Below are 23,706 nucleotides of genomic sequence, written 5' to 3'. Positions count from 1 at the left end.
TTCCCGTCTTGGCATGCAAAAATGAAACCCTCTGTACCAGACTTCAATCCGGGCGATTTAAGGAAAGCAAACGTTAGCTCACAAGACATTGACTGATCCTTCTCTCACTTTTAGTCAATTGTAGTGGATCCAAAATTTTTAGCGATTTTCAAAACTTTTGGGTATCAACATGATTCTAACGAATTTTCAATGTTTTTCAATAACTTCACAGTATTTCTAAAACTTTTCAAATATTCACGACAATCAACTTTTGAAACCGACGAAAATGAAATCCCACACTTGTCGAATATTTTGCCTGAAAATCAGTTTCTCTTTAATCGTAGAAAACTTCAGGCGTATTTAACTTAATGTGAATAGAAACAAATATAAATTCTTATTTACGTTTATTTTTAAATTATATTTCTGTATATAGACAATTTAATTCATTTTCGTGAATGTCTTTAGGCCGATAAACTAAAAGTGTGACTAAGAAATTGAAGAAATTTAAGTGCTTGGTCAAAGATGAGTTAATTTTACAATTTCACATTTCAGAGATTATCGGATTTTAGAGAATGTCATGGAATTTCCATAAAAATAAGAGACTGAATAGGCAAACGGGACCATATGAACTTGCATCTAATACTACGCTGCTGAAGTCTGGTAACTTTCTCAGTATAAAACACCAACCAACTGTGGCTTTTGGTTCCTCAAACCCCTCCTCTATTAACCGAAGTTTGGTGAGACTTACGTTAAAACCAGTCTCTCCAGCCTACGACGACATACTACTTAATTTTGACATGATTTCGATTCGCAAAATAAATTTTTCGTGTAAAGGTGATAGTTGGGCGTACATTTCAAACAATGAATGATACAAACAGTAAAATAGCCTTAGAATGGACTGAAACTTTAAACCACGAAAGGCATGCACATAAGCGAGCTAGATATTTTCCCCAACTTCGTGGACAAAATACGATTTTACCCACTCCTCGATATGTCAAAACTCGCTTGTCTTTATGATTTCCTTCGCACTTCTTGAGAACTATATGATTGTGTACCTGCAACAGAGAAAAAGGGGTACAATATTAGAAACATAGAAAATGGGTTCTTAGAAGGCGGGCTTGATATATGATCAGTATTAGTCAGTGAATCGCATGGTAGTTAAGTACTGGATGTTTCGTAGCTGTCTGTTCACGCCAAATTAGATTGGCGCTCTTTTAGCGCTTTCTATACCTACTGGATCGAAAAATCCATCACGCAGTTCTATGTAGACCCACTAATGTCGCTAGCCAGAATTTGACATCACATTAATATAAAAATTACGTCTAAAATATAGCTTGGCTCTAGAAAGTACTTCATATTGGGCTTTAAAAATAAGGCGCCATTTAAAAACTAATTAATAAAATATAACAAATGACATTTATTGCAGTGCTCAAATCAATGGAAAAAGAAGAAATAAAGTTTCCTGTGTTGTCAATGCTGTCTCATAGTGCAGATTTTTTCATTTTATTTATCACTAAGTATCCATTGATCTGACGCACTATACATTGTTTATTGGTAAACTATTGAGTGAAAGACAAAGCTAATATAAAAAATTATTACTGAATAAAGACATTTTATCGTTAGGGTTTCTAGGAAAGTAACTTTCCTTTTCGTATGACATGTATCCAGTACTCATGTACATTAAAGTTACATATTTCCTAACCTAAAATAGTATGCAGTGCTACCAACAGCACTCAACTTTCACCATTCAATGCAATTTCAAAACTGCTACCAAAAAAGTTGGCAACAATAACCGGAACTGGATTGCAAAAATCAGATGTTCGCCATTCCGCCATTCAGTGTGAATACTTTTCGTTACGCGACCACAAGGTTTGAAGATTTCCAGCTTCTTTTCCGACGTAAGAGCGTTGGAATCAAGACATAACCTCAATGCTGGATTTTCTCATTTTACTCCATAAATAATAGAAATACAAATTTAAATCAATGCAGAAATAGGCCCTGATGATTTAAAAAATATGTAATTCTAGTATTAATGGAGTAAAATGAGAATTCAATTTTGATGTTGGCTCCTGGTTCCAAAACATTTACAATTGACATTTTCTTTGTTATCAATAATATTTGGAAACATTCTGCCAAAAAAGCACATACGAGCTATATCCCATTTTTCTTACAGCAATCTGGGATTTGTTAATATTCTCAATGTAGCTCATAGTGCTCTTATGTCAGGAATGATTTAATTATAAAAATTAGTATCAAACGTGCAATCTAGGTCGCATCTAGATCTGCTAGATTTTACTAGATTCACTAGAACGCGCCAGGACCGCTGGTATAGATAGCGGCTAGTCGATTGAAGCGTTACATTTGCGCACTGCCCCAGCATAGTTTCTTGAGGAAGTGCCAGTATAGACTCGTGGCGGTCTAGCCTGGAACAGTATAGCGCCATGAATTATTTCCATACGGGTATCGCCTAGATTGTTGTTGGTTAGAATAAAAACAAATATCAGAAGATTATTTATCAAAGTGTGCTGCGCCTTATTTGATGGTGATTCGAGCGAAATAAAGCACGCCTTCTGGCACACTTTATAAATTTATATGATACTATAAATACTTGCGATCATGGTGAAAGAGTCATTCACTATAAGACATGAATGGATGGGTCGGCGTTCAACGACAGGCTATAGACAGGCTGCTAGGTAATTTTAAGGAGCCAAGAACAGATGATAACGGTCAAAGGTTAGTTAGTTTATGCTTATAAAACAGCCTATTTATTACAAATACTTGGTTCAGGCATAAGATGATTTACACGTACACTGCTGTAGATGAAATAGCCACAGTATAATCGACTTTGTTGTTGCAGATGAAAGACTAAGAGAGGTAGCAAAAGATACGAGGGCAATGAGGGGTTTTGAATGCAATATTGATCATTACCTTTTGGTCGCCAAAATAATGGTAAGGCGAAGAAAGAACACCAAAAAAATAAACAAACGTGAATCAAGATTAAAAAATATATAGAAACCGGAGGTGCAAATAGATTTTCAGAATAAGATAAAAAATGCATAGATAAGGCAACTTGGGAGGCGCTAATAGACAAAAATATAGAGGGCGTATCGGCTGTGATCCAGCATGTTATTGCGAGAAGTCCTGCTGAAGTGTGTGGTACTGCGGTTGTAAAAAGAATGGCTGGTGATGCGTAAGAGAATTATGAAATCCAAACAGCCGCCTAAGAAGAGAGAAAACCGTATGCCAGAAGGTTTGAACATCATAGGCCTTAGCGACGATAAGACAAATAGGCTTGAAAATTATTAGAAAGACAAAAATAGGAAATTTAAACTGCTAGCCAAGGAAAGTAAAGATAAAATCAGAGCAGAAGAAAAAAATGAAAAAAGACTTTAAAGGTAGCAAGAAACTGTTTTATAAATGGACGTTGATCAATATAATGGGAAGTAGAAATACAGACGTGGTCAGAATGTGAAATAGCAAGAGCGAACTCTGATATGATAGAGATGGGATACGAGACGCTTTGAGAGACTTACAAGGAATCATTCGAAAGTGATAGGGAACCACAACCGTGATATAGAACATGATATTTTAGAAATTTCAATTGAGAAAGTCAGTGCCTCCAAAATCAGGGATATAATCAAAAACTTAAAAAATGGTATGTCTGCTGGCATAGAGACTATTAAAGCTGAAATACTTCAATGAGATGGCGACTAAATACCTCACACGTTGTGCGAATTGATAAATTTATTATTCAAAATGAAAGAAGTTCCAGATGACTAGAGCAAAAGATTATTGTACCAGTATACAAAAGAAAGGGTAATGGAAATAATAGAAGAAAGAATATTGGATGTCTAAGAAGGATTTATTCCAGGAATATCATGTATGGATCAAATATTTAGCTCGGGACAGATCACAAAAAAAAATTGAGAGTAAGGGAAAGAGTCGAATTTGGAGTCGATAGATGGTTTCTACAAGCAATAAAAACAATCAATCCTGGCAGCAATATCTATATAATATATTTATGAACAAGAGTTTATGGCTAGCATTCGCGGATGATGAGATTATTATGGCAGAGGCAATCGAAGCCTTGCAAAGAATGTTGAGCAAACTGAATAAAAGCATGAAAAACGTGGTCCCTAAAATTAACATAAATGAAATAAAAATTATGTTCTTTAAAGAAAAGAATAGTTAGAATTTATAAAGGTGACCCTAATTGGAAGAAATATAAAAATCCATCGAAATACAAGAGCTTGAACGAAAAATTGCATGGACGTGAAGGAAGCTAGAGAGGTGTACCAGGATAGAAAAGTGTGACGACAAATAGCTGATAAGAAAAGTGACATTTTCACTCTTTTTCACCGAAAGAGTCACGCTTACCCCGAAAGAAAAATGGCTTCATGTTATAATAATAATAAAATGTTCCTGGTGCGACTCAAGTAAGCTGAAGAATATCATAGTATAGCACATACAAATTTAATAATGGTCAAAGTAATGAAAAACTGAACATTTTAACATTGTAAATATAGTTAAATTTGAACGATTCAAAATAAAAATACTTTAAAAGTTTTTGATTTAAGTCCTAGAGAAGATATATCAGTAATGAGCATATCATAGAAATTGAAATATTTTTTATGATATCGTTCACAGCCAAATATATTAAAATTTTAAATCATCTGAATAATAAAATCAATAATTTAGAGAATTTCATCTTATTAAAAAGCTTTACAATTTTTATCATGTAATGGGAAACTTCAATCTCCTATAGCTATGTACAAAAAAGCCGAGATTGGTGGTTTCCATCTATCTAGGAAAAATTTAAATTTACAAACTATCATAATTAACCATCTTAAATAACCATTAAGAATATTGTTCACCATAGTACTGAATATTAATTATTTTTAATCGTAAAACTATTTCAGCTTTATATTATTCTTTGTATTCTTTTACATTTTCTATAATACAGCTGAAATAAAAGCTGATTGATCTGAATAACCTCCAATGTTTAATGGTGTGCCTCTTCGCGGCAATTACGTATTTGAAAAAAACATTTTCCATTACACCCCAAAAAAGGTAATTCTTCCAAAAATTTTTTAAACTCTCTAAATTTAAATTATTAAAATTTCGCTAATAATACTAGTGACATTCTACAACAAATAAAGTGAATATCTAATAAAAAATATCATTTAGGAACACATGTTTTTCCTCATTTTTTACCATAGAGATTTTTTTAATGAATTGTATTTTTATATAAAAATGTTGCATTTTCTACATTAAATAATATTACTCATGAATTATTTTCAATCAATTTTTCATGAATGATTTGTATGAATATAGGTATATTAAAGCCAGCTTCTATTATTCCAAATTATTTAATTACGTTTTCTCAATTTGTCTTTAATAGCTTGTTTTTTATACCCATTTTCATAAAAAATTATTCATAAAAATTGATTGAAAATAATTGATTGGTGATATTATTTAATCTAGTAATTGAAATATTTGCACATTAAAAATACAACTCGTTAAAACAACTCGGTAAAAAATGGAACAAATTTTGTTCTGTCAATTATATTATTCAGCTCCTTATTCGATTTGGAAAAACAAACATTTTTTCTTTCTAAACTTTTTTTCTACTTGAAAAGTTTCCAAAGAACGCAAGTATCTAGCATTGCTATAGGAGAAAATTGCTGTAAACAATTAAAATTGGTTTAAATAATTATTTTTTTGAAATTAAATGAATTTTTACCTCGCTCTAAGCAAAAAGTAAACAAAAAGTTGTACATTTTTTAAAAATACGAAACAATGTATCATTATAAATCCCTAATATGATTAAAAACTATAACTAATTTTCTAAATAATCTCATTGGCATAATTGAGATGACTATTACCTAGCTCTAATTAAAAAAAATTTTAAAAGCAAAAAATCTTATTGAATAATTGAAAATAAGTTGAAAAATTCTGATAAAAGCGCGACTTTCTAACTCTATTCAATAGAACATCGCTAAAACCAATAATGAATGATTTAAACAAATTATCTGAACATCTAATTAGAAGCGAAAAGTATTATTTTTTGTATGAAAAATAGTTTGTATTAAAAGAACCGCAAATTAAAATCATTAGAACCAGAAACTCGAAAAAAAAACAATTTTTCACTTATGGGGTTTTTTTGGGACTCTATAGAACGCACTTAGGGAGCGGGTGGTGGTATTGAAACAATGACTATTCAATTATATTCTGTAGCTAATTATAAAAATCCATGTTGAGTTTCTGGACTATTTCTAACATTTTCATTAAATTATTTTATGTAGTAAATAGTAAATACACTCAAATAAACAATAAACATTAAACTGTAAAGTGTAAACTGTCAGTTGTTCAGAACGTTTTTTATGTTATTTGAAAAAGAATATTTAATGAATTTTGAAAACATAATTACAGTGAAACTGTTCTATAATTCCGATTTTGGCGCTGAAGGTGGGTGTTAACTAACTCATTATAGCCCGCTCGTCTTTTGTTTGTGAACTCCTAAGTGCTCGCCTCAGTGGCAACCGCAGACCCTGCACACCCCGCGCAACTCCTCTAACACCTGCGGCGCGGCGTCAATTCTTGAAAGAGCTAAAGAAGCCGGCTATTGAAGGGTTTCACTGTATTATTCATAAAATTAATGACACTTTTTTAGGGTCCTAGTATCCTACTTCTTTTTGGCATATTAATTCTTTGAATCTTTTGGTAAATCTTTGGATTATTTACGAATTAATTGAAATATTTGGAACATTTTCCTAATTCTTTCAAAAATTATAGATCCTTTAAAATCTTTGCAATTTTTTTTCAAATCAGATATTTTCAAAATAGATTAGAGAGGTGGAAATCATTCTTCCTAAATATTTGTATTTAATACATCTATTTCACCCTCCTCAAAACCTTGAAAGATGATGTCGTTCTAGAGTTTATTTACTCTTTAGAATCATACATTAACCTTCAATAATGAAATGGAAAGGCAATATTAGGTGTAAATAATAATTTGTTTAAACAATGTATAAATTCTATACAGTCGACGCTACTTACTTTGCCGCTATTTACCTTGCCACTTCCCCTAGCTCTCGATGGAGCTCTTCCCCCACCACGACTGCAGCAACGTACGTAGCAAGCGAAACAATTCGCATCAAGCACCACGCATCAAGATCAGACTCGAGAGTGGGGGAACATCGTTTCCAGGAAAATTACTCCCCTACGGTCCCATCCGCGGCAAGGTAAATAGCGTCGACTGTGATATATAATAAACACTTAATAATAAGACTTTAATTCATTTTATTGTTGAAAATCCTACCCTTTTCTTGGAAATTCTAGTATTTGGCTTTCAGTGATGTCTTAAAAAAAATTGCTGTTTAATATGATCTATACAGAAAATTTGAAAAATATTTCAAATCTCTGTTTAATTTTAGAACAAAATATTTAGAAAAAAGAAAGAGCTTGTTCGAAGAATTATTCTTCCTAATGTGTATGCATTATTTGTTTATAAATTCAATGAAAAGTAAAAAATTTCAGAAATATCCGCAAATTTTTAGCAATTATCGAAGAGAAGATAGTAACAAACAATAATAAATTGTATAAACAATTGTGTTTACTAACTTGCATTAGTTGTCACTTCACTAAGTAAAAAGTGGACAAAAGTTTCAAAATTTTGGAAAAAACCACAACTTTTCACCATTATTCGTAGAGAATATAATTAAAAATAGTAACAAATTGTTTAAAAAATAATTTTTGTTCACATAAAATCATTATTACCCTATTCTATTTTAAAATAGCATAAACAGTGGAACATTTTATACAAAACTGCAACTTTCTAACATTATTCTAAGAGAATATTAGTATAAAAAGTTATAAATTGTTAAAACCATTACTTTTATCGAATATAGTTAAGTATTGTTTGGCAATAAGTGAAAAGTTCAAAATAAGTTGGAAAAATCGAAACAACGCGCGAATTTTTAACCCACACAAGACCCAATTTTTCAGTTATGGAATTTGTTTTGACGTCATCAAAAAGTCTTATGAAAGTGATCTTTAATAGGTAAATATTCATTTGCATTCTATCGATATCTGTAAACAGACATGTTAACTTTCAACTCAATTGACCTAAAATTCACGATTCTAAATAAAATGTAATTTAAAAGAAGAAAGTATTTTTTTCTTGTGGATTCTTAGGTAACGGCAACGTTTAAAATTAAATTTTTTTTTAATTTCGAATTTCTTATGCTGCTTTTGAATTAAATTGATGAATAGTTTCCTTAAAGTTGACCGAAGGAGTTCATAAATGCATTTTTTTGCTTTCTCCGAAACTTTATGATCGTACATGCTGATTTTGAGGACAATTTTAGTGAATTTTGAGAATTTGTGAATCGAAAGACTAAAATTGTTTTGTTTTTACATGGCAAGGCTATTATGGCAGTTTAACTCCGGTTCTAAATATTTACCCTCGCATTAGAAAAGGTAATATTGTGAAACATATAACGAGGCTATATCAACTTCGAGATAAATAATATAATTATTCGCACACGTTATCAACTTTATTTTCGTTTATTTACGTGAAAAATAATTTCACAGGTGAATAATGAAATTTAATTAATAATCACAACAGCAAACCTGACAACCTAACAAAAAACTTCTGATTTTGAATCATCTAAACTAAAAATCACACCATTTAAAATTTGTAAATTTTATACTCAAAATAATAATGTATAATTTATCAAATATGACACTATTATATAGGATCAAGCAAGTGATATTTTTATAACTTTTTTAAACACATTTTATAATTTTATATAGAAATAAATATAAGTGGATTTGCATTAGAGATACGTGTACATTTTGTTGAATTATGAAAAGGCATTGATTCTTTTAAAATTATCAAAATAATAAAAGCAATACTTTAGGAAATTGCCTCTTATTTAAAAGCTTTTGAGTTTTTCATTTGATTCTTCCAGGCATATTTACTTATAAAGATGCTAAAAACTGGGGAAAACATTTTTCAAAGTGTAAAGGGCTATTTCAATCTCCTATAGCTATGGATTCAAACGACGAGCCTGGTAGTTATACACCTATCGGGAAAAGATTAAAATTTACAAACGGTAATAATTTACCGTCAAAAATGACAATGAAGAATACTGGTCACACTGGTAATAAACATTAATTATTTTCAATCATAAATTTAATTTTGCATTATATTTTATGTTTTTTTACATTTTCTATAATACAGTGGAGATAGGAGCTGATTGGTCTGGAAAAACTCCAAGGGTTACTGGTGGCCCCCTTAGCGGGAAATACGTATTTGAAAAAACTATTTTTCACCAAAAAGGGTAAGTCTTACGAAAATTTATTATATTATCTAAATTTAAATTATTTAAACTTCAACAATTGTACTAGTGATATTTTAGTACTTAAATTTAAAAAAAAAATTAAAAAGTTTAATGATAAAAACGCGATATTGTAGCATTTTTAACTTTATTGATACAATGAGAATGCAATATTGTGAGACTTGTGAGTAGGCTACGGGGAAACACTAGAATTATTCACATACTTATGCATTTTACCTTCCGTAATCAAAGCTGAAAATAATTCTACAGTCTCGATTCTATATCAAAAACATTCATCAAGGAAACTTCACTAATTATTCAATCACTAAAGTTACCAAAAAAACAAGTCACTAATTTTACGAGTACTTAATATCTTTCGCCGGTATGATAAATATCTGATTTTTTACAATATTTAATTCGTAAAATGAAAATATGTTAATATTTTATTAGTCAACGTATGGATTTCTCTGTAATTTAGTAAAGTTTTCACTAATTCGAATTTAGTTAATAATTAATTCAACCATTACTCATTATCATAATAATTATAATAATTTGAAATTTTTACTTTACAAATACAAAGTGGATCGAGTACATACATTATAAACCTGAAGATAAAGACCAACTTTCGTAAGTCAAAAATGCTCTCTCCATATTTTTGTTCTCGCTAACATTGACAAAACGTTAGATATTCCATTTTATGAGATCATTTTTGTTTAATAGGGTGGATATGGAGATGCACGTGTATTTTTATAAAGAAAAGTTGAAATCATTTGTGAAAGCTGAATCACAGAAGGGCGGTCTTGTAATATTTAAAATGAAGATCCAGGTAAGAAGTGCAAATAATTTACATGAAATGCTTTCTTTCAACAAAGCTTTATTTATTATTTTTACAAAATAATACACAAACACCAGTTATATTATATTTACAGTTAAGTGAAAGAATTAAACATACTGAGTTTGTCTATAAGATCTCTTCTACTTAATGACCGAATCCATTTGAAATCAGGCAGATTCTACACTTGAAGTCGCAGAATCTCTCGGGGCAGAATATGTGGTTTTTTAGAGGAAATAAGGCAATACGTGGTTTTGTAATATGTGAAAAAAATAGTAACGAAATAATGCGTATTTGAGTTTTTTGCTTTGTTTACAAAAAAATCAATTTTTCTATTTAAAATTATATAACTTTTGACCTAATGAAGATATTTGAGATTTCTATATACTTTCTGGTAGAATATCGTCTTCGTTCAAATTACTCGAAAAAATATATAGATTGCTCAAAATCAACCAAATGGCGGCGGTGTTCTTGAAAATACTGAAAGCGGATTTTCTCCAAAAACCAACACTTATATTTAATGTCATTTTTTTTAAATTTGTACTATCAGAAGAAAAATCTCTCGTGGGTCTTATGCGGGATAAATAACTTTTGTGGCCAAAAGTTTTATCATAAAATCGAATTTTTGTTTTTCTCTTGAAATATTTGAAATATCAAAAGCATCATGAAATTCAACCAATTTTGTGAATAAATTCTATGAAAGCCATTTAAATATTATAATATGCTGTAAAATAATATGCCTTATAATATCCTAAAAAATCGCTTCAAAAATATCCTAAAATGTTTTAAATCTTTACGAAATCCCTTAAAAATTGTTAAATCTCTTGAAAGCTCCTTGGATATTGAAAAAATATTTTTTATTTTTTTTAATCATTTTGAATCCTATTAAAAATGCATATCTCAGAAAAATTGAAGAGAAGAAAAAGAACTGAATTTATATTTTCGAAAATCGTAATATACTGATCCATCCTTGAAATTTTAGTGTTCGGAAAACGATCTTAATTTCGAGGAAATGGAAAAAATTATAAATAAGGTGCGATCCATAAAATTCAACAGCTCCGTTACGTCCATTTCCCTTAGCGAGTTTTGTAGCTGTAACAGTTCCAACATACATATTTTACCAAGGATCCTTGGATTATCCGCCTTGCTCGGAATCTGTAACTTGGATCGAACCTATGTATACTCTGAATTTATCTAAAGAACTGGTAAGAACAAAGATTTATTTAGAAAATTTACGGAAATGAGTTTATTAGTATACTTACTACCATAATTTTATATTTGTACATTTTCTTTCAGGTTAATGGATTCAGGAAAATAAAGTTGGAAGGGGAAGACACGTCGAATATTAGACCACCCCAGCCGCGAAACAAACGTCCAATTCATACGGTGTTTGCGACAGATAGCCTTGCCGATTATCCAAATAGCTTTGAAGGAAATTCCTCGCCCCGAATGTCCTAAACAAATGCGAGCCCCTTTAATAAAACTACGGCTGCGGGTGGTAGGAGGTAACTAGTATGGATGTGGGATTGTTGTATGGAAATTTCTAAATAGAATTTCAATGTAAGTAATAAAATAAAGTGTTTAGTTGGATCAATAGCGTTTTTCTTTGCTTTATTTCAAGTGTAGAGTAATGAAAATAACAGAAGAAAAGATCTGGTAAGTCTAAAGCATTTGTTGACCAAGAAAAAGCTTTTTACAAGGTGGATAGATGTAAACCTTGAGAAGTCCTAAAAGAGTGCGGAGTCAATGGATGGCTCCTACAATCTATAAAAACAATATATATGGGTAGCAAAGTGAGTGTAAGGGTCAATGGGAAATTGAGTGACTGTTTCGATATTGTTCAAGGAGTTAGACAAGGATGCATTATGTCTTCTTGGTTATTTATATTATTCATGGGAAAGTGTTTAAAAATGGCTGTTTTCGACGAAGAAGGCGTGGTTCTCGAAACAGAAGGGTGCGTGGGTTAGCGTTCGCAGATGATAAGGTTGGTATGGCAGAATCAATCGAAGACTTGCAGAGAATGTTGAATAAACTAAATTCAAGCATGAAGAGCATGTGACTCAAAATTAACGCTAATAAAACAAAAACTATAGTGTTCGAAGGAAAGAGTGAGAAAACACTATGCAATATTTTATTAAATGATGAGAGAATTGAAAAATGTGATAAGTTCGTATACCTTGGTAGCTTATTTACTAGGGACGGGAAGGTAGATGAAGAATTAGACAGAGGCACAAACGAAGATAAGAAGGTTGTTGTTAGCGCAGGGTCCCCATATCAGAAGTTAAAATATATAAAATAAAGCTAAAATGGCAATACATAATTCTATATTTGTACCGACTGTACTATACGATAGCGAGACATAGATCTATCGAGAAAAAGATAAGACTAAAATTAATGCAATTCATATGAGATTCTTGCGCATAATATGCGCGAAAACTCTAACGGACAAAGTCAGTAACGAGATAATTCTCAAAGAATGTGGTGCAGATGAGACGCTAGTAGACACATGGGAAAGAAATCGGTTAAGATGTTTCGGGCATGTTAGGAATTTGCCAAATGAACGACTAACGGAACAAGTTATCAAGGTAAAGTAAATGGCAGCGTGGACGTAAAAGAAGCTAGAGAAATATGCCAGGACAGAAAAGTATGGCGGCAAATAATTAATAAAAAGAGTTTCAGTAGAGTGAATGACGCCTGAAACAAAAGACCTTGGCCACTAATAAACCCAAATGGCGAACCTTACATGACGACTTTTTGAGGATCTTCACTTGGGTTGATTGCTAGGGAGATTGATCAGCAACCTGGGTCGGAGCAGTGTTCGAAATGAACGTGTTATTTAAATAAATAACACGAGAATTATGGATCAATCTAAAAATTGTATATCCCTTCCTCACATTACTCCTTTCCCCATCGAGTGAGTCACGCCTACCTCAAAAGGGAAATGACTTGATGATGTAATAATAATAAAAAATAATAATTGAAACGCTTTAGGAAAATAAATAATTATGTAATTTGTGTATATACTTACAAATTAATATTACTAATTGTATGATAAGATAAAATATTTTTTGATAGGGGAAGCTGGAAAAGTGGTTCAAGATGTGATTAATCACTCTTCCGTGACCAATTGCTATAAAGTATTTCTTTTAAAGAGGGAACAACAACAGGGGTTCGAGATGAGACCAATCACACTTCCGTGAACATTCGCTGAAACGTATTTTTTATAGGGGCAGCTGGAAAAGGGTTTCGAGATGTGCTCAATCACTCTTTTGTGACCAGTTGCTATAAAGTATTTCTTCAAAATGGGGGCTGGAAAAGGGGATCGAGGTGTGACCAGTCACTCTAATTTGAACAGTCTCTACGTCAAACGTATTTTTTAAGAGGGGAGCTGGAAAGAAGTTCAAGATGTGACTAATTACTCTTTTGTGACCAATTGCTATAACGCATTTCTTTAAAGAGGGAACTGTAAAGGGAATTCGAGATGTAACCAATCACTCTTCTTTGACTGATCGCTACATAAAACGTATTTTTTAAGGGGGGAACTGGAAAAGGGGTTCGAGATGTTACTAAACACTCTTTTTTGACCAATTGCTATAAAGTATTTCTTCAAAGAGGAGGCTGAGAAAGGGGTTCAAAATGTGAACAATCACTCTTCCGTGACCAATTGCTATAACGTATTTTTTATAGAGAAAGCTGGAAAGAGGGTTTTAGATGTGACTAACAACTCTTCTGTGACCAGTCACTAAACCGTATTTTTTTAAAGAGGGAGCTGGAAAAGGAGTTCGAGATGTGACCAGTCTCTCTTCTGTGGCCAGTCGCTAAAACGCAATTTTTTAAAGGATTTTAAATTGTTTAAACACTGCTACCTGAGCTATCAGATAATTGAAAATATGTTTCACCAAACTCTATATGGCCTATAGCGAATATTTCAAACTCGAGTTTCTCGAAAAGGGCGGAACATCTTTCAATTGTCATTCTCCTCTTTTAGTGTGTTTGTTGGTCTTGATGGTATGCCAATTTGTGTATATATTTACAAATTAATATTCCTAATTTTTTGTTCAAACAGTAAAATTTAGTGAAAGTAGAAAAAGATTTTGCCGGAAAATAGGGTTCCTTGCTGTTGAAATTTGCCGGACAAAAAAAATTCAAGTCCGGCACAAAATATCGGATCTGTATACACAACGATAATTGAAAACGAAGTAAATATTCTATTCCTGCAAAATTTCTGGACGAATAGCCGTTCGCTGTAGGCAGGCAATTCATGCAGAATTTCGGACGAATAGATTCTGGTCGAATAGAAACTTTGTTTATTTTTACATAGCAACTCTATGGTGATAATTTAAATCAGGGTACTTAATATTTTCCAACGCATTAGAAAAGGTAATATTGTGAAACTCGTAACAAGGCTATGACAACTGCGAAATAACTAACAGAATTATTTACCCACTTACTCTCCTTCATTTTCGTTTATTATATGTACGTTAAAGATAATTCCGCAGTAAAAATAGAATCATTCCGAGTTTGAAGTTTTTAGAATTTTACAATATTAAATTACAGAATAGTAGCTGCTTTTAAAATTGTTAATTGTTCGAAATAAACGATTAGAAATGAGGAGAAACATTATTACAGTTTTCTATTTGTTGATATGTAGGAGATAATTCACGTCTGAAAACTCTATGTTTATAATGCAAACAATTATTTCAAAACCTACAGACAAAACAATTATTTATTCACAAAATCCTACACAGTCAAATATTAATAAATTTTGAATAGTTATATATTTTAAATCTTCAATTTCAATTTTTCAATGTTTATAGAACTAACATTTGCAGTTACTGAACTTTAGCTTAAACGAACTCCTGAGTGAATAAATAAGTCATCAGAATAATTGCTCTAAATTACCCTCAAAGTCTTCAACCCACCGTTACGCAAAATATTATGTTCATTCATCCTATTTTAGTGTGCCCATTAAGGCTCCTATTAAATTTTGTCCTTTGACACCCCAAACAAAATATCTAAAAATAAAAAAAATTGTAGACTAAGAAAATTTTTAGGACAAAAAGACAAATACACTTAAAGTAAAAAATTTCGAGAGTCACTCTAATTCAATGTGCCTATTGAGACTGATCTTAAAATGTGCTTTAGAACACCCTGTACAATACAAACAAAAAATTTAAATGTGAATAAGAAAAATTTTTGTAGCCAAAGAGTTTATTTTAGATCCCTAGGGCTAAACAAAATTTTCATTAAAAATGATGAATCTTAAACTGGAATAAATGAACTTCTGACAAATAAGATGAATTTTAAACCATTTTTAGTTAGAAAAATTAATTTTCAACCAACAGAGAAACGAATTTTGAACAACTTAGCTTAATTTTCAACCAAAAATATGAATTTTCTACTAAGAGGCAATCAGTTACTAAAATGATGTAATATTCAATTGGATTAGTCAAATGTTCAGTTCATGAGATTAAATTAAACAAATTTTTTATTAAAGAGTTAAATTTTTGATTAAAATTATGTATCCTGAAACGACAACAAAATTGGATTTTTAACATTAGAGTTTAACTGCCGATCAAGTAGTTCAATTATTAATAAACAAAGGTGAATCCTTAATGAAAATTGTTTTCAGGAAAGCTTCTTTCGGCCGTGTTGGATGAAATGTAATTAAGGGATCGTAATTAAGAGGTCCTAAAAAAGAGGTTCATAATTACCCTAAAATATTTTAAATCGTTTTAAATCTTTTGAAATCCCTTAAACCCCTATAAAGCTTTTAAAAATTCCATCGAATTTAGAAAAAAAACACTAAGATCTTCAAAATCCTTTGGAAGACCACCAAATTAATTAAATCTTTTAAAAGAACCTTTTAATCTTTTAGCGTGCTTAGAAGGATTAAAAAAATCAAGAAAATTAAGAAACAGGTATGCACCTACATTTATTCATAGTGCTTGACCCATAGAATAACTTATTGATAGAAAGTACCCAAAGTAATCTTTTTATTTTTAAAAGTGACTACAGTGACTTTATCTTTGAAAAACGACTAAAGATTGAGATCAGAAAAAAACTGACAAAAGGTGACTGTGTGATTAGAGCTTTTTATTGGCTGGCGTGCAGGAAAAAATTAATGTGAAAAATTTTTTATTTCAAACGCTTACAATATGATATTATCTAAATATAAAAATATAACAATAATTGAGAACAATGAGGTATTAAATATTTCATTTTATAATCATAATAATAGTAATATTATGACGACTGTTTAATCGTTATACATAATGTACTATAATAAAACATTATAGTATTCTCAAAATATATAATTTATTGTTATTTCAGTTATTTTATTTATTCTAATTTAAGTTTAATTTTTATACACAATAATATAAATTTTTTCAAACTGAAAACAGTTAAGAAAATTCATTCAAAGGATGCGCCATGCTCCCAGAAAAAAGGGGTTCGTCCCGAGCAAAAATGCTTTGACCTAAATTCGACATGAATTGCCCCGAATCAAGACATGCTGAAGTCGAAAAGTTCGCTTTGAGCATGTGTCACTTTTTAAACGGAAGCAGACGTCAATTATGTCCTGGAGACAAGTTTCCATGTCTTGAAGATATAAATTTATCTCTTGAGTCGAATTTTCCGGACTTCAACACGAACGGTTTATAAGTTCGAGTGTATACCTATTCTAAAAAAAGGGTCATTCTGACAATATTTTATATTTTTATACAACCCGTAAATAAGTTAATTGAAAATATATATTCTGAATTTTTTAATTGAACGAACTAATTTAATCATTAGACATTTTTCATTCATCAATTTTAATTTCATTTATGAGCCAAAAAAGGTTCGACCATTTAAGACAAGACTAGTTTCGACTTGAGACAAGTGACAGGTGCACAAATGGAATGTAAACTGTTATTCCTTTAATTTAGAATGTTCGCAGTACTAAAAATTTGATAATTCTGAATCCCAACTTTTTAGAATTTTAGAATATGTAATTAGAAGCCACATTCACAATTTACAATCTGAAATTTTAATCTCCCAAAACTGAAAAATATCAAACAGTATCACATATAAATTTAATCATTTCGAAAGTACCAAAAACACTCCATATTTTAACATTGTTAATATTTCACATGAATTCATTAGGAATTAAAAGACTTCCAATCAAAGAAATTGGAATCCTAGAGAAAACGTGAAAATTATGAAAAAATACATCAAAGTGGCTCAGACAAACACAATATTCATTGATAAAAATGGTTAGTTAAGCCAACTTTTTACTTAGTACCCAAGTAAAAACGCTTCGACTTGTGTTCGACTTGAATTGCCCCCAATCAAGACATGTTGAAGTCGAGAAGGTCGACTTAAGCATATCTCAGTTTTAAGACGGAACCAGACTTCAATTTATGTAATGGAGACAAGTTTCTATGTATGGAAGACATAAATTTATCTCTTGTGTCGAATTTTTATGAATTTAACTCAAGCGGTTTACAACTTCGAGTGTATAAATATTCTGATAAAAAGGGTCAGTTTGACTGTCATAAAAGCTAATCTTTGTTAATGATTAAAAAACCTTGTATATTTTTATACAATATATTTATTCAATCAACTTATTTACTGATTTTCATTTGTATTATACTTCTTTGATGATGATACCCAAAATGTTGTTTGTTTTTACATATTTCTAACAGCTTAGGAGATCTTTCGAGAAAGCTACATTTTAATTTTTTTGAAGAGAATTTTTAAAGGTTATACCCGTTCAGTCCCACAGATTCTGAATTTTTCTAATTAAAAATAACTAATTTATTAATAACAAATTTTTAATTTATCAATTTTTAATCTCATTTATGAGCTGAAAAAGGTTCGACCATCTCAACCAAGACAAGGCTCGTCTTGAGACAAGTAAACTTCGTCTTATCCAAGGCAAGGCTCGACTTGAGACAAGTAAACGCTGTTTTATCTGTCGTGGCCATAGAACTAAGACGAAGGCCTATGTCTCGCCTCAGTCTTGAGACGCAGCCAGACATCGATGTCTTGGAGACGAACTCAAGACATAACAAAGTGAAACTCAAGTCAAAGCATTTTTACTCAGGTAAGATATGGTACTGCTATTTTATTAGTTAGAACTGCTATTTTGCAAGTTCATACAACAATTCCATTAGTTCCAGTGACTATTCATTTAGTGCCAGCAACTAAGTAAATAGTTGTCCTAATTAACAAGATAGCAGTATCATATATTACAAAATAAACATTGATCACAATTAACCATTTGTGTTAGTGTTAGAGTTTCTTTTTTTTCTAATGCATTGGAGATAATTCATGTCGAATTGACCCTTGTTTTCAAGAAGCAATTATTTTAAAACCTATAACATAAGAATATAATAATTTTTTTATAACGTGTTTCAGAGTAAAATATTATTTAATTCTAAATATTCATTTTCCCGAAATCTTGAATTTAAATTTTTTAAGTTTAAGGAACTTAAATTTAGCTTTCAATATAAGATTATTAAGGTATTGAAAATAGTGATTTTTAATTGAAAAATGTACGCTGTTAGAAGAGTCTTTCATTATGAATGTGAAGGTTAAAGTCAATGCAAGTAAATGTGGTGGGCTTATGTCCCCTTCTCAAGAATCTAGTGTGCTCCACTTATGGTATCACCATATTTTTAATGCGAAGAACTTTAAAAACATTTACACGAAGAAATTCACGACAGACTAACGAGCATAGTAAGCTATGAGAGAACAAGATCAGAAGGTAAGAATCTCGGCCTCTACATAGTCGTTTTTTCGAAAGCAAATTCTTTCTTCAAGATACTACAATCCGATTTAGACTTCACAATTCATTCATGACACCGCTGGATCTTCAAGAGAACCAAGAAAGAAGTAAGAATTAAAATGTATATCTTAATATAAAGTAGTAATATTTTTTTCTTTATATCATTTTATAATATACAGGATTACAAAATGTACCTGCTATACCTAATAGCTATATTATTCTTCCCAGTCTTATTATAGGATCAAGTAAGTGATATTTTTGTAACTTTTAAAAATACATTTTATAATTTTATATAAAGATAAATATAAGTGGATGCGCATTAGAGATACGATCATATTTTGTTAAATAATGAAAAAGCTTTAATTATTTAACTATCATCCAAATAATATAAGCATTAATTTAGATAATATCGTCTTATTAAAAAGCTTTAAAACTTTTTATTTGTTTCTTCCAGACACATTTGCTTATAAAGATGCTAAAAACTGGGGAAAACATTTTTCAAAATGTAAAGGGAATTTCCAATCTCCCGTATCAATGGACTCAAACGAAAAGCCTGGTAGTTATACACCTATCAAGAAAAAATTGAAATTTACAAACGGTAATGATGCCCCGTCAAAAATGACCATGAAGAATACTGGCCGCACTGGTACTGAACATTAATTATTTTAAATCATAAATTTAATTCTGCTTCATTTTATTTTAAATATTCTTTTATATTTTCTATAACACAGTGTAGATGAGAGCTAATTGGTCTGGAAAACGTCCACGGGTTACTGGTGGACCCCTTCGTGGGAAATACGTATTTGAAAAAACCGTTTTCCGCTGAGCTCCAAAAAGGGTACAATGAGAATGCAATATTGCGAGACTTGTAAGTATGCTACGAGAAAAAATTAGAATTATTTACACACCTATCTATTTTACCTTACGTTTTCAAAATAAAAAATAATTTCGCAGCGTCTGGATTCCGTATCGAAAGCATTCGTCAAGAAGACTTCACTAATTGTTTAATCACCAAATTTACCAAAAAAAACTAATCACTATTTTCCTTAATATCTTTCGTAGGTATGATAAATATCTGATTTTTCATATTATTCAATTCCTAAAATAAAAATATATTTATATTTTATTGGTGAAAAATTAGATTTCTCCGTCTATTAGTAAATTTTTCCCTAATTCAAATGCATTTAATAATTCATGAAACCATTACTCATTATCATAATAATTATAATCATTTTTATTTTAACTTTTCGAATACAAAGTGGAATGAGTGCATACATTATGCACCTGAGGATAAAGACAATCTTTCGTAAGTCAAAAATGCTGTCTTGATATTTTTGTTCTCGCTAACATTGACAAAACGTTAGATATTCCATTTTATGAGATCATTTTTGTTTAATAGGGTGGATATGGAGATGCACGTGTATTTTTATAAAGAAAAATTTTAATCATTTGCGAAAGCAGAATCACAGAAGGGCGGTGGTTTTCTTGAATATACTAAGAGCCCATTTTCTTTAAAAACCAACACTCATATTTGATGTCAATTTTTTATAATTTGTACTAGAATAAAGAGAATCTCTTGTGAGTCTTATGCGGACTAAATAATTTTTGCGGCCAGGAGACTTTTCTTCATAAAATCGAATTTTCGTATTTTTCTTGAAATATTTGAAATCTTATGGCATTCATCAATTTTGTTGAATGAATTCTATAAAATCCAATAAAATATTATAATATGCTGTGAAATAATATGCCGTATAGATCCTAAACAATCGTTTCAAAAATATCTTTAAATGTTTTAAATGTTTTCAAAATCAATTGAAACTTTTTAATGCTCTTGAAAACTCCTTGGATGTAGCAAAAATATTTTAAAAATTTGTATCCCACATCCTTTGCAATCCTTTTAACCATTCGTACAAGTTCTTTTTCGCTGCTTCCGTCACACAAGTGGGTCGTTTATGTCCGGTTGTTCTTTTTTCTATCTAAAAATTCTATCTAATTGTTTTTAGAATTGAATATATAAGTTTTTTTAAACTAAGAATCTAAATATAAACAAAAACTTGAAAAAATGGAAATTTAGTTAACAAATTCATAACTTTGCAATAAGAAAAAACTAAGAAACTTTACTTTGGATTTTTGAAGATCAAATTATGATCTGCTAGAAAAATATAGTCCGACGTCTTTCAGTTTCGAAAAGTATGTTTATTTGCACACTTTAAAATATGATAATTTTTTTTTTATTCAAGCATATAATAAATTAATAAACAATCCACTTTTCTTTCCAAATCGATATATTAATAATATAATCATGTAAGTTTCATAAGAAAATTAGTTAAAAAGTATTAAATCGTCCCTTTGTAGTTCAATTCCCATTACTAAGAAGTTTTTTTGGGGGTGGTGTCAAACCCCACCATCTTTGGGTTGCGGATACACTTAAGCGGGAAAATTCTATTGGTTTGTAAATTAACCACCTGTGTCAAGAAGGGTTAAAAATGCAAATCACAGAAAAATTGAGAAAAAGAATTGAATTTACATTTACGAAAATCCTATATTATTGAGCCATCCTTGAAATTTTAGTGTTGAGAAACCCATCCTTACTTCGAGGAAATGGAAAAAAATATAAATAAGGTGCAATCCATAAATTCCACAGCTCCATTACGCCCATTCCCCTTAACGAATTTGGTACTAAGGTCTACTAGTTCCATCATATATATTTCACCAAGGATCCTTGGATTATCCGCCTTGCTCGGAATCTGTGACTTGGATCAAACCTATGTCTATTCTCAATTTCTCCAAAGAACTGGTAAGAACATATATTTACTTTAAACATTCACGGAAATGAGTTTAATCATATATTTACTACTACTATATTATATTCCTTGACGATTCGCATGGATGCGGGTTTGTTGTATGCAAATTTATAAATAGAATGTAATTATAAGTTATAAAATAAAATAAAGTGTTTAGTTTCATTAGTAATTATTTTCTTTTACTTATTTCAAGTATATAATCCCATTATTGCAGATTTAGGTCCCAATTATTATTAATTTCTGCTCCTGTCCGACACTTTTTAAGATGATATCTAGATCTAGGGTGATCTACGCAGTAGAATGGGCCAAAAAGCCATTTTTTTTAACTAGCAGATTCTAGCAGTAAATAAAAGTTTTATGTAATTAACATCATTAAGCTCTCCAAATTTAAGTTTAATTGGATAATATCACTACATTTTCCTCCCTAAATCTAAATGCTTTCAACCAAAAATGAAAACGATAATATTTCAGTTTAAAAAGTTAATTTTTTTACAAAAAAAAATTCAACCTAAGTAACGAAATTTCAACCGAAATGATGAATCTTCAAGTGGAATAGGTGTGTGTTCTCGCGTTGATTTTGCGGTAGGACTTGACCTATTCTCTCATGACTTTAACGGCTATGTTGGCGGTAGCATTGCTACTGACAGGGTTTTCCATGCTAAATAGACTGATGACGAAGAGGAGAGGGACTAAGCAGAACACCAAAACCCAAATAATAATGGAGATCATATTAAAGATATTGAAACGCATGTCGCTTCCCGAGAATTGTCGAGGCGACCCTGTAGCCACAGCTGGGGGCCACAGCATGCATCTGGTGGCGATGGTGAGCTATGAGATGGCCAGGCAGATCTCACTAATTAAACATCAACTGTGCCTGCTGAGGATGCTATGGCTATCGTTAGTCATTTGTAACCAACCACCTCGACAGAAATACCGTAGGAGAGCATCAACTGAGAGACCACAATGAAAGGGGAATTGGTGCGTCCCTATTACGAAAATGCGAAGTTTGAAACGAAAACGGAAAAAGGATACAATTGAAGAACAAAATTTGCTGAAAAGCATCCTAATATACAGAAAGTCTCACTAAGAGATCTTGTCACTAAGATGAAGAAAATCAAGACTAATCTACACGTGACAGAAGACCGAGCAATAGAGATCAAACAACAGGTTGATTTGTCGTGGAAAAACGGCGACAATGAATATCAGTTAGAGGCAGCCATGTCAAACGGTTAAGGAGCAATTGATGTTCTTAATCAAACTATTGATGATCCAACACCACTACATCCTCCAGAGATGGATGGCCTTATACAAACGGAGTCAGAAACAAAGGTTCAGCAACCATAAAAGTGACGAACATGGACATACTATATGAACAGAGATGTTATGCGCCTTTATTTTTTGGCAGAGAAATGTGGGCAAAGTGTGAGGAGAGAACATCACAGACTCTTCTTACTTTAATACCCAGAGCTAGCCACAAAAATAAATTATCAGAATCTGGCAGATCAAAAACGCTCAAAATCTGTAAACAGACTGCTTTCTGCTGTTGAAATAGCTGCTATCAAAATAGAAGTGGGACACCAGCTTCCTTTTGATGAACTCGCCTCTGAAGATGTGGACAACGAAGACTTGATTAAAAGTGAAGCCATAGGTACTAGGGATAAGGAAAATCATGCACCGGATCCATTAGAACTACGTCCGGATATTAATAACGATGATGTAGATAGGGAAATCCCAGAAAAACTACAGCACCTTGAAAGGAATATTTTCCAAATAAACATCACCAATGATCTACGTGCACTAGTAACACATATCGACAGCAAGGTTTTACCTACGTATTTGAACGTAGTACAAACTGCGTTAGAGGTGCAAGCTCTTGTATTCTGTGCAGATGTAGCAACCGTTAGAACGTTGGGCCGGAAAACTACACTGTTAGAAAAAAGTCTCTGAATCACACCGATAAATGAATGTTTTTCA

The 23,706-nt window shown here is 31.2% G+C and overlaps 1 protein-coding gene and 1 long non-coding RNA gene across 2 annotated transcripts in view; one reads left to right on the top strand and one right to left on the bottom strand.

Annotated features, from left to right (window-relative positions):
* Positions 1-23,706, bottom strand: part of LOC117177087 (locomotion-related protein Hikaru genki) — a 530,094-nt gene that overhangs the window by 273,183 nt on the left and 233,205 nt on the right. The window lies entirely within an intron of this gene.
* Positions 10,055-11,655, top strand: LOC117177093. The gene is made up of 3 exons (XR_004467661.1): positions 10,055-10,149; positions 11,138-11,360; positions 11,452-11,655. It is a non-coding gene; the product is annotated as an uncharacterized LOC117177093 (long non-coding RNA).

The sequence above is a fragment of the Belonocnema kinseyi genome, chromosome 7, assembly GCF_010883055.1.
Source record: "Belonocnema kinseyi isolate 2016_QV_RU_SX_M_011 chromosome 7, B_treatae_v1, whole genome shotgun sequence".
NCBI lineage: Eukaryota > Metazoa > Arthropoda > Insecta > Hymenoptera > Cynipidae > Belonocnema > Belonocnema kinseyi.
This window is presented reverse-complemented; position numbering and strand designations above follow the sequence as displayed.